This window comes from Anas platyrhynchos, chromosome 1 (assembly GCF_047663525.1).
Source record: "Anas platyrhynchos isolate ZD024472 breed Pekin duck chromosome 1, IASCAAS_PekinDuck_T2T, whole genome shotgun sequence".
Classification (NCBI taxonomy): domain Eukaryota; kingdom Metazoa; phylum Chordata; class Aves; order Anseriformes; family Anatidae; genus Anas; species Anas platyrhynchos.
Window position 1 is genome coordinate 199,468,131 of NC_092587.1, and position 15,959 is coordinate 199,484,089.

The 15,959-nt window shown below is 41.3% G+C and overlaps 1 protein-coding gene across 2 annotated transcripts in view; it reads left to right on the forward strand.

The window, feature by feature from the left end:
• ME3 (malic enzyme 3) overlaps positions 1-15,959 on the forward strand; it is a 123,313-nt gene that overhangs the window by 10,679 nt on the left and 96,675 nt on the right. Inside the window, exon 1 of one of the 2 annotated variants that reach the window (XM_072032811.1) lies at positions 5,520-5,637. The exons of the other annotated variant lie outside the window; for it this stretch is intronic. The gene's annotated coding sequence lies outside the window, so the exon portion shown is untranslated. Of the gene's footprint in view, positions 1-5,519; positions 5,638-15,959 lie in introns of those variants that run through there. 2 annotated transcript variants of the gene reach the window in all.

The window sequence follows — 15,959 nt, forward strand, 5'->3', positions numbered from 1 at the left end:
TTGCTTAAGTGAAAATCTGAAAGAAAAAAATAGAATTTGCCAATATAATCAATTTCTGTTGATACAGAATCACTGAAGGCTTCAGCTGATTCCATAGTTAACGTGTCCCAAAAAATTAAAAGTACTTTGTGGTGCTCCTTATCTTGGCCTCATCTGTCCAAGCTGCATCTTCCTTCTGAGCTTTGGGACAACCAGCTTAAAGTGTTACTTTTCCAATGCCAAAATCTGTCCTCTGGCACGCAGGCAAGAGCTGGACTGAATGAAAGACGTGCACTACATGAGATCCCATGGAGAGCTTGAGGCTGCCCTGCACAGCTCTTGTAGCTGCTCCATAAAACGCACAAAAGTGCCTTTGAATTATGACCTTGCAAGTGGTCACTGGTCAGGGGTAACTGGGATTATGAAACCCGAATAAATGCATGACTGGCACTGAAACTGGGCCACACTCCCTAAAGGCAAGTAGGTGTTTTGGGTGTAGCATGTTATATCTTCAAATAGAGCTAACTAAATCATTTGTCATATAAATAGAAAAGAAGTGATGCAAAGGTGCTGGAAAGCAACAGCAAGACTCTGGCTGCTGCTGGAAAATACCTCTGGCATTGGGCACTTATTAAAAGCTAATTGCATTTTAAAGATAAGCTTTAATGGATTTGGCAGTGGGAGCGCAACTGTAATCAGATCTTGTTGTTTTGTACAAGTGCCTTTCAGGTTTCTGTGCAAGGTCAAATGTCCTATTGACTGGCAGCTGAACTGCTTTGCTTGTAGGAATGTAACTGAGATTTGGTGGAGCTGCAAAATGAGTTTCCCACTGCAGCCAAATACACAAGTATACGAGAATCCAGCAGTTTCACTTCCTGCAAAGCTGAAAACCCCCGTAGCATTTATTAGGATTTCCAGCAGGGAAAAAGGGATATTAATGTTGTTTGACTTGCAGAATCATAATATTTGCACTGCAATTTGTAACGCAGGGCAAAAAGTTTTCAATTAGTGTTTCCTGAGGAACAGCAAATTCAGTGAAGTGGATGCTTTTAACTTTTTATTTTTTGTCAGAGAATAAATAAAGCGGTTCACAGGACCTTAAGTGTTCTGCAGTGCTGGAGCAGGGAAGAGCAGTGAATGGGGTTACAGATAGGAAGCAATGAACAGCTGAAACCTTCCTCAGTGCCTTTGTTTGGCATCGTCATTATTTAATCTCTGAACTGTGGCACTGGATCAAGTGTGCTTGGGGCAGGCACAAACCTCAGTCTTGTTGATAAAATAGTCACTTGGTCACTTCAGTGCTGGTTTTGATTTGCCTAGCATTAAAAAATTGCACTGAAGGTCTGGGCTGCTTGCAGTGAACCCTGCTACGGGGCCCAAGCCAGATCTACTTCAAGTCCTGGGAGCCTCTTCCCTTTCAGGTTCTTAGCAATTTCAATATTTTTAGTAATTTCAGACTATGGGAAATCCTTTATGGTTTTGAAAGCAAAGATTAAAACTTAATTTTGAGGCAGCACAAGCTTTTTCTATCCAAGACGGTCTGAAGGGCCATGTATGTGTGAGCTTCCAGAGCTGTGGTGTGCATGCAGCAGTGGGACCATCGGGACGAGTGGTACTTGGGAGATGGGGACTCTTCAGGGCATGTTCTGGGTGAGGTGCCTCACACTCCTGTCCCTTGAGTAAGGAGAACCTGAGGTGATCAGTTCGCCACAGACACCTGCACTGTGGGTATCCTGAGGTAGCCGAGGTGAATTAATCCTGTGAACATGCACATATTGGATGCAGTAATGGAGCTTTGTGCCAGAGCTGCTACTCTGTCGCTAGTATCTGAGGCACCCTGGCAAACAATTTCACCTTTATGCTTCAGTGCACCTGTCTCCTGCCCAGAGCATTGCTTTGCGTGGCTGTATGTGGAAGGCCGGCTTCATCCGCCTGTTTGCAGGACCTTGTGGGCAACAGGATACCCAAGGACAAAGAAATGGTGCAACAGAAGGAGCAGTTGGTCTGTTTGAACCGGTGTCATTGGGTTGCCTGTTTTGGTCCTGGCCTTACTCAAAAGAGATGGAGAGAGGGACAGAGAGGGAAGAGCAAAACAGGGAACAGAAGGGGAAGTACTGGAGCTCTCTGCTTTGGGAGGAGGAGGCTTGTGTAGGGATTATGTGGCAAGGTTTTGGTAGCAGGGGTGCTGCAGGGGTGGTCTCTGTGAGGAGTCCAGAAGTTGCCCCACGTTAGATAAGAGCCAGTAAGATATGGCCTGGAGGAGGCTGCGGCACATGGAGAGCCCCCACAGGAGCAGGGGTGTGGGGGGAGCTGCCACCCATGGGAGACCTGTGCTGGAGCAATTTGCTCCTGTGGAATGGACCCCGTGGGACGGAGCCGTGTGGGAGCAGTTCTTGAAGAGCTGCAGCCTGTGGGCAGCCCCCACAGGCTCAGTTTGGGAAGGACGGCATCCCGTGGGAGGGACCCCATGGGGAGCAGGGGCAGAGAGGGACCGTGAAGGAACGGTGCAGACGAAGTGTCAGGGACTGACCGCAGCCCCCATTCCCCATTCTCCTGTGCCACACAGGGGAAGGAGGTAGAAGAGGGTGGATGGAGGAAGGTGGTTTTAATTTGCTTTTAGTTCTCACTGTTCCAGTCTGTTATCAGTAGACAATATTAATATTATTAAGGGTTGCTATTTCTATACGCAGAGCTTGAGTATGCTGAACACCCTGGCAGCTGGTAAATGTGCAGAAGATCCTCATTCAGGTACTGTGTCTTCACAGTTGCTGTTACCAGTGCCCGTTATTTCCAGAGGTTTGGCTCGGTGGATGGAAAATGTTTAATCTGAGCTGTTTGTAAGACTGAGCAAGCTATTGTCCAAGGTTACCACAAAAGCCTCTCTCAATTGGCATGCTCTAAAATCCCGAAAGCCTGTTGCAGCTCTGCTTCCTGTCAAGTATAAATATGTTTGATACTGTTTATAGACAAATTATTGCTGTTAAAACTGGTCTTGAAGCTTTTGTTTACATGTACATATTTGAAGTGCTTAACTTGTATGGGTTCTGTGTGTACTGCCCTATCGAATGTTTGCCAAAGTCTCCACATTTTTCAACCTTCTGCAGATTGAGAATTTGGTGTCAGTTTCAGGTAAAAGAAAATCTCTGGTTTAGTCTGATGTTAAATGATTACCAGTGTCAGTTGCCACCGCTGTGTTTGCACTGATTTCACACTGTCCCAAAGGACTTATTTTGCCATAGCAAACATTTGATAGCTCATGACTATATTGCAGTGGTTGGGTAACTGTAGGGGACAGGTTGGAGGATCAGGGAACCAACCTGGGCCCTGTGTGGGTCTTGACTGCAGAAAGGATGTTTTCTGAAGCTAAGGGTTACAAATCTGACACTGTCTCAGATTTAGGGATGAGTAGCACAAATTGCACCTTCTAGAACCTTTGTCTTCTCCAAGCTCGAAATGCAGGATGTAAAGCGATGTGTACTCCCATATAATTGTCACCCCCTTGACATGTGGTGGGTACTGATGCACCTTTCATAAATTGGCTACGTATGTCCACTCCTGTGGTCTCCAAGCCCCAGGTTCTTCATCAGCAGCAGTTTGGTTTGTACTAGAGCAAACTCTTAATAAATTCTTTCTCTTATTTTTTTCCTGCTTCTTACTGTTGCTGCAGAGCTTTGGAGCTTAAGACCCAGAGTCACTCAGGCTCCTTCCATGATCAGTAGCAGTTTTTTCTGTACGATAACTTTCTTATTTTAGTACACTAGTGTTAAAAGTTTGTGGCTGAGAATAATGTTTAAATCTCTCTTCTTTCATTTATGCAGGCTGCATATCGAGAGCTTTATCACAGTGACTGAGAGGAATGGACAGGACTCTGGATCCTTAGTGCAAACCAGCGCTCCAGAAAGGCTGAGAAAACTGAGACTGATCTGTAGAAAAGCTATTCCTCCTTTTTTGTATAGCCTTTTCCTTGGGCAACTGAGCTTCTTAGGCTGAACCTTATTTGAAGATTGTCACCAATTAGTGACACCATCTTGATGCAGACATTAGTACCTAACAGTGTACCTGGCTTCACATTCAGAGTGGATTGAAAGTATCTCCTAATTGCATACCATTAAATTCTCAGTGCTGTGTGCATGCTGTGGTAAGGGATACTGTGCAAGCACAAAAGGGAGGGAATCAGACACCTTTCCGGGATACTTTTAACTTTCTGATAAATATATAATTTAAAGTTTAAAGGTATCAGCTGCAAAACAATAGGTAAAATATTCTGTACACCAAAAGCTTACATTCTTCCATCAAGAGTTTGTGGTTATTTCCAAGGTTCTTATGTTTGCATGCACGATTTCCCTGAGATAAATACGAAGTACCTCCATGGTGAGAGCAATGTGACAGATAATGTGCTGGCTTTACAGTGCCCTTGTATGGTTCTGCAGCACAGTTAGGATGCTTCTGGGCAGTGCATTCGCAGAGGTCTGATATGTTCAGATCATGAGAATAACTTCCATCTGGGAATTTTGGAGCTGATCAACATGCGCTCTATGGCCATGTACCTGGGATTTCCAGGCATCATTGCTTTGGATGTAGTCTGTACATATGCAGAGGTGCAGATCATCTTATGGATGCATTGGATTTAGTGTCCACTTGCACATTAACTTGTTAACTCTTTGGGTAAGACTGTAGCTCTGAGACAGCTTCCGGACTTTCAGAAATCTTGGGGCAAAGATTTTTTCTCCCAATAAAAGATCTATGTGGAAATGATGAGTATGCCTTGAGATACTGGTATGTGAGAGAGTAGATATGAAATTCCATTCTTCAGAGAGGAGATCTATATAAGTGTTGGATAATTCACAAATAGTAGATGAAGGAACAACATACAACAAGTTGTAAAGATACTTATTTATTGCTCCACAAATTAAGAAATATCTTCATTATCAAGAATGAACCACTTAAACTTAGAATTTTCTGCAACTTGAGCATGAAGTGGAAACTAAGCGCTTTTTCACTCCAGTGAGACTGTGGTTAGATGTATCATCCTTCGTTGCAGTTGCCAGATTGTGGTAAGACGTAGGAACTACTAAATTTGACCATCAAGATGTGTGTGTGGGGAAATGAAATGAATGTGAAGAAGTACTCGTGGTTTATTTATTTTTTCCTCATTCTTGGAGGCATTCAGTACATGACATGACTTTAAAGCTATGTGTCATTCAGCTTCTACTTTTCCTTAATGAGATTCATTGAGGCATTGACGTTCATGTTATTGGAGTCCTAACACGTTTGCTGCATTAAATTTTGCCGATTTTGAGCTCTGTTGCAATTATTATCAAATAATTATCAAAGGCAGTCTGTGAATCAGTCTGGTATATTTACGAGAAAGGATAGAGGAGTCAGGGGCATCATGTTGGAGCCATATGTTTCTACAGTCACATTTAGTTTTGGAGCACTTTTCTGTGGGAAATGCATTTATTCTCACTTAAGTGGGGAACTGCGTTCAACTTAATCAAGGTAACGTGGGGTGTTTGTGGCAGACCAAGTAAGTGAGCACAAGTCTCTCAAAATCAATTCCTTAACCACGCAGCCAGCATACCTGTTTGCTCAGCTCCCCTGTCAGAGCACCTTTCATCTACCAGTGATGATCTCAGCCCCAGCACGTTAGAAGCACAGGTAATGTGTCAACTGGTATGTCCCATCCCTGCCACCAAATTGGCATTTTATAAAATGGAAAGCATTTTGTGAAATATTTCCCAGAAATTATGTGCAAAGAAAGCAAGCTCTGGTAAGCAGCTGTTTTAGGAAGATTTTTTAATTCTGTTTACCAGAATTTGCTTCATTTTTTTTCCCGTTAATATGCTTAATTAATCACTTAAAATTTCTGTCAGTATACTGTGACAGTTCAAAATCTGCACACTGTGTGTATTACAGGCACCAACACCTGTAAACTTGGAGTAATTACCTTATCTACATAATAAAAGTAATAAGGTGGAAAAAAAATAAGGTGAGTACTTAGAGCTAGTGGGACAGAGATCTGGGTGTGATGTGTGGTCTGCCTCTTGCTGCTGCTTGAGCATCTTACTGGGCAGCCTACAGCCAGTGATTTCTTAGAAATCAATAGATTATTGGCGTGATTTGCCTCTCATTTTATTTAATGACACCTTCCAGCAAATGTCTAGGACAAGATCCAAAGCAAATTGAATTTGATGGGAAACAAATGAGTAATTGCAGCCCTTTGCAGTAAAGTATTCAGAGTTGTTGTCTTGTTGGCTTCATACTGTTTAAGAAAGTGCGTTGCTGAAATGGAGCATATATTTTTGATTTAGTATCCCACTGCTGTAAGACTCTATACTTGAGTGTCTTCTGGCCAAAGTCTGTCTGAGGAGTGGTGCTACGGGAGCACAGCTGGGCTGGGAACAAAGGACGACGCACTTCTGCTCTGCATTCAGAGAGGAGAGAAGAAAAATAAACAATAACATCTCTATGTCAGTGAGTCCCAGACAGAAGAAAACAACTGCAAAGGCAAACTAAACTTACAGAATGAGGTTCAGACAGCCTATAATGTCTTCAGTTGGAGTTTACTTTATTAAATAAAAACAAGTAATACTGTACAAAGTGACAGTCACTTCAGGTATTAAAACTTCTGAGTGCTATAAATTTACTCTCAGCTTTGCACTGTTGAAGTAACATGAATTTCTTTTCATTGATTCACTTTTTTCTTCTAATTCAGAAGAGTAATGGATGAAAGAAATGAGGAAAGTTAGGCCCGAAGCAGTATGACAGATCCTTATTTTAATATTGGTCTTATCCTGCATTCTCATGCTAGCACAGGAGTTTGAGCTGTCCTTCTCATGCACCATGAAGTAACTGAGCAGTTTGACTAAGGTAGGACTGATGAAAAAGACACATGCAGGGTGTTTGGAGCTGGGGTCTGCCCCTAAGCCATAGAGCACAAACCTTTCTTCCTCCATAGAAGCGCAATTACCCACAAATAGTTAGATGTTAAATTCTTGTTCATCTAGTCTTGGTGCAAAAGTTAATATTTTGATACATTTGCCCTTCTGGTTCACTATTACCTTGTCCCAGTTCCCTTGGTTTTGGAAGCTGGGGGAACCAAGCAAAAGTAGAAATAAGAAAGAACATAGTGAGGATTGCCTGTGAAACATGACACAAGGAACTAAAGCCATGGCAAACTTTCTCTCTTTTCTTGATAGCAGGCCATTCACAACCAAGAAGGATGTGTATTGCTTGAAAAGAAAGCTGAGATAAGCAACACTGTGTAAATGTTTGGGGTTTTTGTTCCTGTAGGACCTTAAATGCTTACAGTCAGGAAGTGGGGCATAGGAAGGTTTATTCCTGATGGCATGTTCAGGATGACACACAATGCTCACAAATTCTTCTGAGATCTGGTGGGAAAATTCAGTGGTGGAGGGATTTACAAATGATAAGAACATGGATGACCTGGTCTGTGTAAAAATACTCAAAGGCATGGATTTTCAGTGAGGACAAAAAAAAAAACAACAAAAAAAGAATGTTTGCTTCATGCTGAGTCTTAGTAATGCTGTTCCAAGAAAAACGTGGTTTAGAATTTGGTGGTTTTTGGAAAAAAGTAATTTTTCATGTCTTTAAGTTATTCAAGTAACCTTGAGCTTTGCAGAGCTGCTTTCTTCTGGTGGGGCAAGTGGGGGAACCTGGAGAAGCATCAGGGCAACGTTTATGTTTTAATATAATTTGGATACTCATCAAAGTAGGACTTTGCGCAAAATTTGTCTGAAACCGCTTTTTTTTTTTTTTCCCATAAGCAAGCACATGGTTGTGCCTAGACCATGTTTTTTGGCAGAATCTGGCCTCTTTATTTTGCGTAGTCCTAATTCACCCCTGCTGTTCTCTGAAATTAAAACCTTCTGATCCTCTTGCAGGAAGAGGCATTGCTACTGCCATCTGCAAAGCATCAGCGTCTTTTACATCACGCTAAAATCACTCTGACCTCTTAGCATTGATGACTTTTAAAGAATATTCAAGGGCATATCCTTAGCTTCCATTAAACAGTGACATTAAGAGATTGAGTATGTCTTGTCATATTAGCAAATCATTCAGTGGGCACCAGTTTATGGTGTTTCTTATCAGCTATTAAGCCACATTCCTGTTCTTTTATCCTGCTGTTGGAAATGTCTGCTTTGTATACTTTGTATTAACCCATTATTTTGTGCTTTTCTATATTTTACAATTAAAAACATCTCTGTGAAGCAATACTAGCTTTCAAATGCTGACTTTAGTACGTTCCAAATGTATTTGCACAAGCCAGCTTTTGCAGAGCTCTCCTATGAATGGGGAATGTAGATCTTGGATGGAAATGCTTGGGGAAGTCACAGCTTCAAGGTTGAATATACCTTCTGTGGGTAGTCTGTCACACTTCTGGGAGAAATCTGAAACATTTCATGTTATTATTGTGATCTTATTTTGAATAAGATACACTGAGATACATGTCAGAAAGGCATTTGAAGGTAACAGTAGGAATTACTGTTTTTTTACTGTCAGGTGTACAAAATAAGAAGATGGGAAGTAAAAATCTCTGTTTTAACGTAAAATGAAGAATGATACCAAAAGCAGTTTGTTGCGGTGCCTTTATCTGTACTGTGCTTGAGCTGACTTGGAGCACTCCCAGGTCCTGGTTCTGTCTATTTATTCTGGTAAGCTGCCCAACTTCAGATTATCTGTGAAATTCAAAGATCCTTGAGCAGACTGTACCTGGGACCTTTCTCCAGTCATAGCAGCCTGGTCACCCTGGAAATATTCCCTAGATGGCTTTGAGGGGTAAACAGGATGGACGGTCAGTAAAACAAGCCTTGAACCTGGCTTTATAGCAGCACTTAGAAAACTTTGTAGAAGTAGGTGATATTTCTGTTCTGAAGTCTTATATACAGTATTTCTGTTTCCAGTGAGTTTACTGCTATACATCTTTGAATAAAAGTAAGCCTCTCAGATTGTGGAAAAGCAAAACTGATGCTGTACAGGAGGGAAGGGATTGAAGTCTGCATGGTTTTCAAATGCAAAATACCCTGTAGCTGCGGCACAGTGTGCTTTGTTTATTCAAAGATGATCCGTTTAGGTCATTTCATTCTGTGCCAAGAGCCCTTCGCAGCAAATTGGTACAGGTACAGGTGTCTTGTGCTATCCTAAACTCAAGGAGAGGATTATTCATTTCTGCTTTCTCATATATTTCAGGAGAGCAAAGGTGGGATGAATACATATAGACTTGTTGGCTCTAGTGTTGAAGTAATTATTTTGTTACAAATTAGTCTTTATGACTACGGCTATGCTGAATCATTAAGAATATAATAATGAGGATAAACGCTTGCAAAACTGCATGTCATTTTAATAATTTCTTAGGTTTATTTCTCCCTTTCCCTTCAAATCTCTTGATCATTATCACCATTAGATATGAGCCATCTTCACTATGGGTTCAATAAAACTATGCAGTCTGAGCAAGTTGCTCAGACTGAATTGGAATATTCTCCATGTATATAGAAATATCAAAACATAAAGTTCCTGTTAGCTGGGCACAACTTTTCTCATCATTAGATAACATTCTGGAGTCCAGCAGTTCCATGGGCAAATCTGTAATTGCTGAGTGCTGCCCCTTGACATTTCCAAAAAGACTGGATTTGAGACTAATCATAGGATTATTTAAATATTTGGTCAACGCATTGATGTGTGGTATCTGATGGATTTAGCACAGCTATTTCTTTCAATCAACATTAAAAAGGAGATTGTTTGCTAATGCTAACAGTGCTCTGGTTTCTATCCTACTGGTTAAGATTAATTTATCTTGGATTAGCAAGTGCTAAAGAATCACTTAACAGCACCTGGGTCTGTTGTTCCAGAGAGATTTGGTTGGGTCACCCTGCAGTAGCTGGAGTGGCGATGAACTGGCATTAAGAACTGAAACCACAAAGGAGAGCTTCATCTCTCAGACACAGCAGTACTGGCTCTAATCAGACTCTCCGTTCTTGCCCTTTGAGAACTTAAAATGTGGTGGGAATTTACAGTCAAGTTTAGGATTTTAGAGATTTCCTATTCATCTGGCAACCATTTCAGCTAACAAGGGAAGAAAAGAGAAACTTTTTAATACAGGCACTTTTTGCCACAGATCAACCCATTCACTGGACCCATTTAATTGGTCATATTTACCAAGCTTTCTAGTACATCTAGAAAGACACAAGGAAAATGCCTGATTTGAATCGAGGATTTTCCCTTGGTAATATTTATCTTCACCATGCTTCATCAGACATTGAATTTTGGTGATATGATGGTGTCAGAAGAGGCATTTGTAATCTTTTGACAATTGTAAAGTGTAGGCACTGTAAATAATAGCATAAAAACTCCTGTGGAAGTGGGAGCCATAAGGTATTTGAAAGTGGTCAGAGGTTTATGTGTGTGATACCCAGGAAGGATGTAGCATGACCTCTACAATCAAACTATGATGATTACTTATTTCAACCTCCAGGTAATCTGCCAGATCTCAACTGTGCTGTGATCACTGGCAGCCTTCCTTAGAATATTAATTGACAAACATATCCTGACATTCATTTAAAACCACAGCTGATGACATGCCTTGCTGCGAGAGCTGGTCTCAATGACATAATTAAATGTTTGCATGCATAATCTGCTTGCGATCCCTTAATACAGGCTTTACAGCACGAGTTCATTCCTGTCTCATGGTAATACTTCAGTCAACACTTTCTGTGGATGGAGCTACTTTGAATGTTGTATTGTACTGCATTCCTGCCTAAGTAAGAACTCAAGAAACTCCAAATAAAATGCAGCAGAGAAGTAGGCAGTATCTGTACTAACAAAATCTACCCAAGACCATTTGCTGCTGAGGCCAGTGTACGTACTACTGAATTCTTACCATCCAGCACAGCATGTCTGCTGACCCTGGGTATGGTCTGTGACACGTAGCTCCCAGATGGCCATCCAGGAATCAGCAGTACAATAAATGACTGCTGCAAAAGTTTTGATTCTAGCTGTTATTGGGAGACATCATGGTTTTTCTGTTAAAATGTGTTATTGGTAATTACTGGTTTTGATAATCAGCAGCTGTTGTTTAATTATTCCCCTACAGTTTTCTCTAATATTGTTTATGAAAAGTGCAGTTCTACTTTTAATATGAATAAACACAATTTAGTTCTCTTTAGCAAAGTTTTCTTCAAGTCTCAAAATACAGACAAGGGTTTTCTGAGACTGATTTACTGTCTTTCATTTCACCTTACTATTTCCATTTTTTAGCTAGGATACTTTTCATACTGTGTTTTTTTGATGATTATTATTATTTTTTGGAAGTGATGACCCCAGATACTCGTTTCTTGTGTTACATACTTGCCATGTAACATACTTGCTAGGGACTGGTGTATGAATCCCAGTGTGAATCACTTAAGGATAGAAGTAGAATTTCTGTGTGATTTTAGAACCTGTGTCTATTTCTAGTCTTAAAATCCAAAAATGCAAATGCACTTCACATTACCTTACCGCCCCTGATAATGTGTCTTGGTTGTGCTGTTATGTCTGTTTCTTTTCTTTGGAATAGGGTGTATAAATTAAAGTAAAAATTGCTTGGTTCCTTTTTTTTTTTTTTTTGTGCGTGTGTGTGTGTTACAGTGTCTTGCTTTAATAAGGCTTGCAAAATGGTGGGTAAAAGCTTACAATATGGAAAAGTTCATTGACCCCTTTGGTGTCAGCACAACTCCGCTTCCACAAACCTCTGTGTCTGCACCTTTTCAGTGTGAATCCCATGTGCTCTGCGTGGCAGCTGCTTGCTGATTTTTACACTGGTCTAAAACAGAGTCAAAGAGTTGAAAAGCCCGTGTGCAACAAACAGGGATTTCCCACTCACATATTTGGAAGGAATTCTTCAAAAATTATATTTCTTGTGGGTTACCTCAACGTTGGTGAATCATGAGGAATTAAAGCCACAAATTATAGCTTGGTTAAGTGGTCTAGAATCAACAAAAACTTCCAGTATTTGAAAAACCATTGTGACCCCAAAAGCTTTTTTTTTTTTCCTGGCTTCCATTAGAGATACCTGGGTGAAAGAGGTCCTAAACACTGGGCAAGTAGTCTGATGGACTTCCAAAAAGTGGTACTTCACAAGCCCCACAATAAGTGATGACTTGTGTTTCAAATCGTAGCTCATCCCTTCCAGAAAAGATACTCGTCAAGGAAAGTATCTTGATTGATGTTCAATAATCAGGAATATCATGAATTAATGAGCCAAGTTCAGAGGGAATTTGAAAATTAGGTCTATCTTGCTTCCAATTTGTCCCTTTTTCGTTGTTATAAGGTGGTTGGTTCATGCTCTGTGTGGATGCTGCAGAGGGAATAAGCTTCATTAAGGCTGAGGGGGCAGGCTGGGCCTTCAGGGGCTGGAAGGGCTGGAGCTGCACTCACCAGCGGCTATCTGCAGGCCTCGCTGCTCATATTCTGCCCTAAAAGCCAATGTTCATTCATGAGTATAAACCTCTGCAGTCGTAGTAGTTCACAGACCCATATCTGTCATGGCACAACCCTTTCTATGTGGATGTTCTTGTTCTGAAAGAATTTCTTGCATCTGTGAGCCCTGACAGGGCTCTGCTAATTTGTACAGTGCCATCACATCTCCTTTCTAAAAATAAAGAATATGTTTCTGTATAACAAGAGAAAAGGACGTTTGGGGATATGTTTTTTTCAGCCATCTCATTGGTTAAATCACCGCGAGAAGCCAGCTGTCTCACGCTCAGCATGCCTCAGTTCAAAGGCACTGTGAGGTGTCTGTGAGGGGGTCAGACAGATCTGGCATGGGCATGAATGACACGCACTTTTTGTGTTAGCACTTCAGAAAGGCATTCAGTTTAGATGGATTAAGCATTTTTCAAGAGGCATTGCATTTTAGTTCCTAGCTTCCCGGGTTTGTAAGACACCAGTTTTGTCTTGACTGTTTATCTGAGGGAAACATGCATAAATCCTATAAGTGCTGTTAGCGGCCTACATGTAAACACGTTGGTAGTGTGGGGGGCTGATAGGTTTTATGCTCTTTTTCCAAAGGATGCTTGTGCCTTGCTAGGCTTCTCAGTCTGTTTTTGAAAACCTCCTGTGGGCAGAGTTCCCCCCAGCAGAAGTTTGAGACATGCTGATCTTTTTTAGGTGTTCTCCTTGTGTGTGCATCAGAGAAAAACAACAGCAACAGCAACAAACCTCTGGAACATGGAGCTGCTTTCTATGAAGTAAAATTTCTTTCTGGATAGCCTTGCCTTAAGTGGTGTTATATTAAGTTTCACACACCCTCTCATCATTACTTTACAGCCTGTTCATCCAAAGCCATCCATACTCGAGGTGCTGTGCTCAGGGCGCTGTCTCCACAGCCCTACCTCTACCACACTTAGGCTGGTTTCAGCATTTTTGCCTAGCTGCTGTGCCTGGAACTATGTGCATTTCAATTACAGAACACATTCAAGTCAGAGTGGGGATTTTTGGCCAATAACTGATGCTAGATGATACTTGGCTCTGTCAGCAGGGTTTGGCTGGTCAAGCTGACTCTATTATGTCCTTCTTCCACCCACCCTTTGATTTGTTTTCCCCTGTTCCACAGCTTGGAAAGGAAAAATGTGAAAGTGAAGAAATCTCAGAGATTCCACTACTTCATTCCCAGTCCTCTGCCATTAGGAAATCGAGTTCCCCCGGAATCATAAGCACCTCAGTGTAAACAGTCCAAAGTTTACTGTAGAGAAAGTGCAACCTTGTGCTGGTGTTAAGAACCAATTCCGTGATGTGCAGCTGCCTGAGTTGTTCCCAATGCTGTTTCAGTGCTTTGTAAACTACTAGAACATACTTTTGCCTTTTTAGGGGATCTTGTTACAAACCACTATTTAATAGTTACAGAATTCCAGTTTCTGGACAAACTGCGGTAAGATCTCCTGGCACATGCCTCAGGGCTGCAATGAATTGGCCTGGGAGCATCAATGCTAAAGATGCTTGCGGAGAGCCCCACAGCAAGAAATAGTATGAAAAAAAAAACATGAGAAATCTGAACGGGCTTGGGGTTTCTTTCTATTCTACCAGCGAAATGGCTCTTTGTATCCTGCCTGCTCTTGTGTCTCAGGTAGTTGGATAATTTTGCTGCTTGGATATGTCTACGTGGCTTGAATTACACTAGACCATTGATTCTAGCACCCAGTTACTACTACCACCCGACAGCAGATGCTCAGTGAATAATGGGGACAAGCAAGAGAGCAGTAAACTTCGTATTAGAAGAAGTATTATAGAAGGGAAGACGTTCCTTAAGGTGACCGCTTGTTGCCGAAAGAAATGTCTCATTTTACTTCGAACCTGCACTTTGGTGGTATTGTTTCATGCCTCCTTGTTCTTCTATTAGAAAAGACTGTATAACGACAGATTTGTGTCACTCCAGGAGAACCACAATTTCCAGCAGCTTTTTAAGAGACATTTCTAGATAATCTCAGAGCCTTCAATGATGATGGGATGGAGGCAGTATTGATGAAGGCCTCATGGTCCTGAGATAAAGACTCTGCTGTAGGACAGTGTGTATTAGCCTGATGTGGTTTCTCAGATTTAAGGACCACTTACTAGTGCTAGCTAGGTAGGGTGGATATCTCTTCTTTATTATCAAGTTTTCTACTTTATCTAGTACATTAATTCTGTCCAGATGTTAATGCCTCCAGAATGTCAAAACCATTTTCTCCAGTGTGTGTCAGGAGAGAACAATGCTAAGAGTTAGGTGATATGGATTCCCTTTGAAGTGGATGAATTTTGAATCACACTGAGGTTAAAAACAAAACAAACAAACAAATAAAAACAACAACCACAAAAGCCAGCCCCCACTGATATTCATGCAAGATGATCACCAAAAATCAGTGCATTTAAGATCAATGATTTTTAAAAAGTAATTTATTCTTAACCAGATGCTTAAATTCGTATCGGAAATCAGTAGAAGGTTTGTGAATAGAGAGAATGGAGAATTGATAGTGGAAAGCCCAGATGCATTGGAGTATAGCTAGAAAATGAATTTGAAATGTGCAGTTATATGAAGTCAATTTTCTCACTTCATAAGAAAATAAGAGTACTAAGGTAAACAACTCTGCAATGGAAATTACTTCTATAAACCAAAGCTGTAACTTCAAGTGGATCACATAAGCACATACTCCACAGCTTCAGAACATATTTAATAAATTGATATGTTAGAATTTCAATGCAAATAGCTTTTTCAAAGAGTAAGCAATACCGTGGTGGTAAAACTATACAGATGATCCGTAGGGGCTCCCTGTGATGTGATACACACCGATGTGGAGCTGTGAGGGCGAACCTGAAAGCTTGTGTATGCTCATGTATGTAACCTCCCAGTCCATGCACTTGATCTTCCTGGGCACTCCTTTTCCGGCTTCACTGAGGGGTGTCCCAGAGCCCTCTCATACTGGGTTTGGTTGTGCAGAGAATGTGAAAGAAGATAAAATGGAAAGCTAGAACCATGGGGGAAAAAATGGGAAGGAAAGCTCTGTCACTTTGTTCAATATTGTGGGGAGGTTTATGGCACTTAAATGCTGGAGATGACATAGGAGGGTGACCTGCGGGCTAGAAGGGACTTGGGCTGACTGTGGTGATGGCCTTCAGCATCTTCCTCACAGCATCAGTGTCCATAAAATCACCTGCATGGACCAGTACAACCAGTGGTGCTCAGCTGCTGCCTGGAGAGATGCTGCTCTGGTAAAGCACTCTCCAACTTTGCCTCTAAAATACATTTTTTTTTCCTAACTGCATCGTTTGTTACAATAATCTGTCAGGTTTTACATCCCAGATGACTAAGCAGCCCTCCTTGCATGCTTTCAAGCTTCTTTGTCCAAGAACCTCCAAGAAGTGGTTTCATCTGTCTTGGCTGTTTGTCACTGTGGTTGGGTTTTCTGGTTTTTATTTTGTTTTATTGTCTTTCAGGCTGTAGTTGGTGCCTG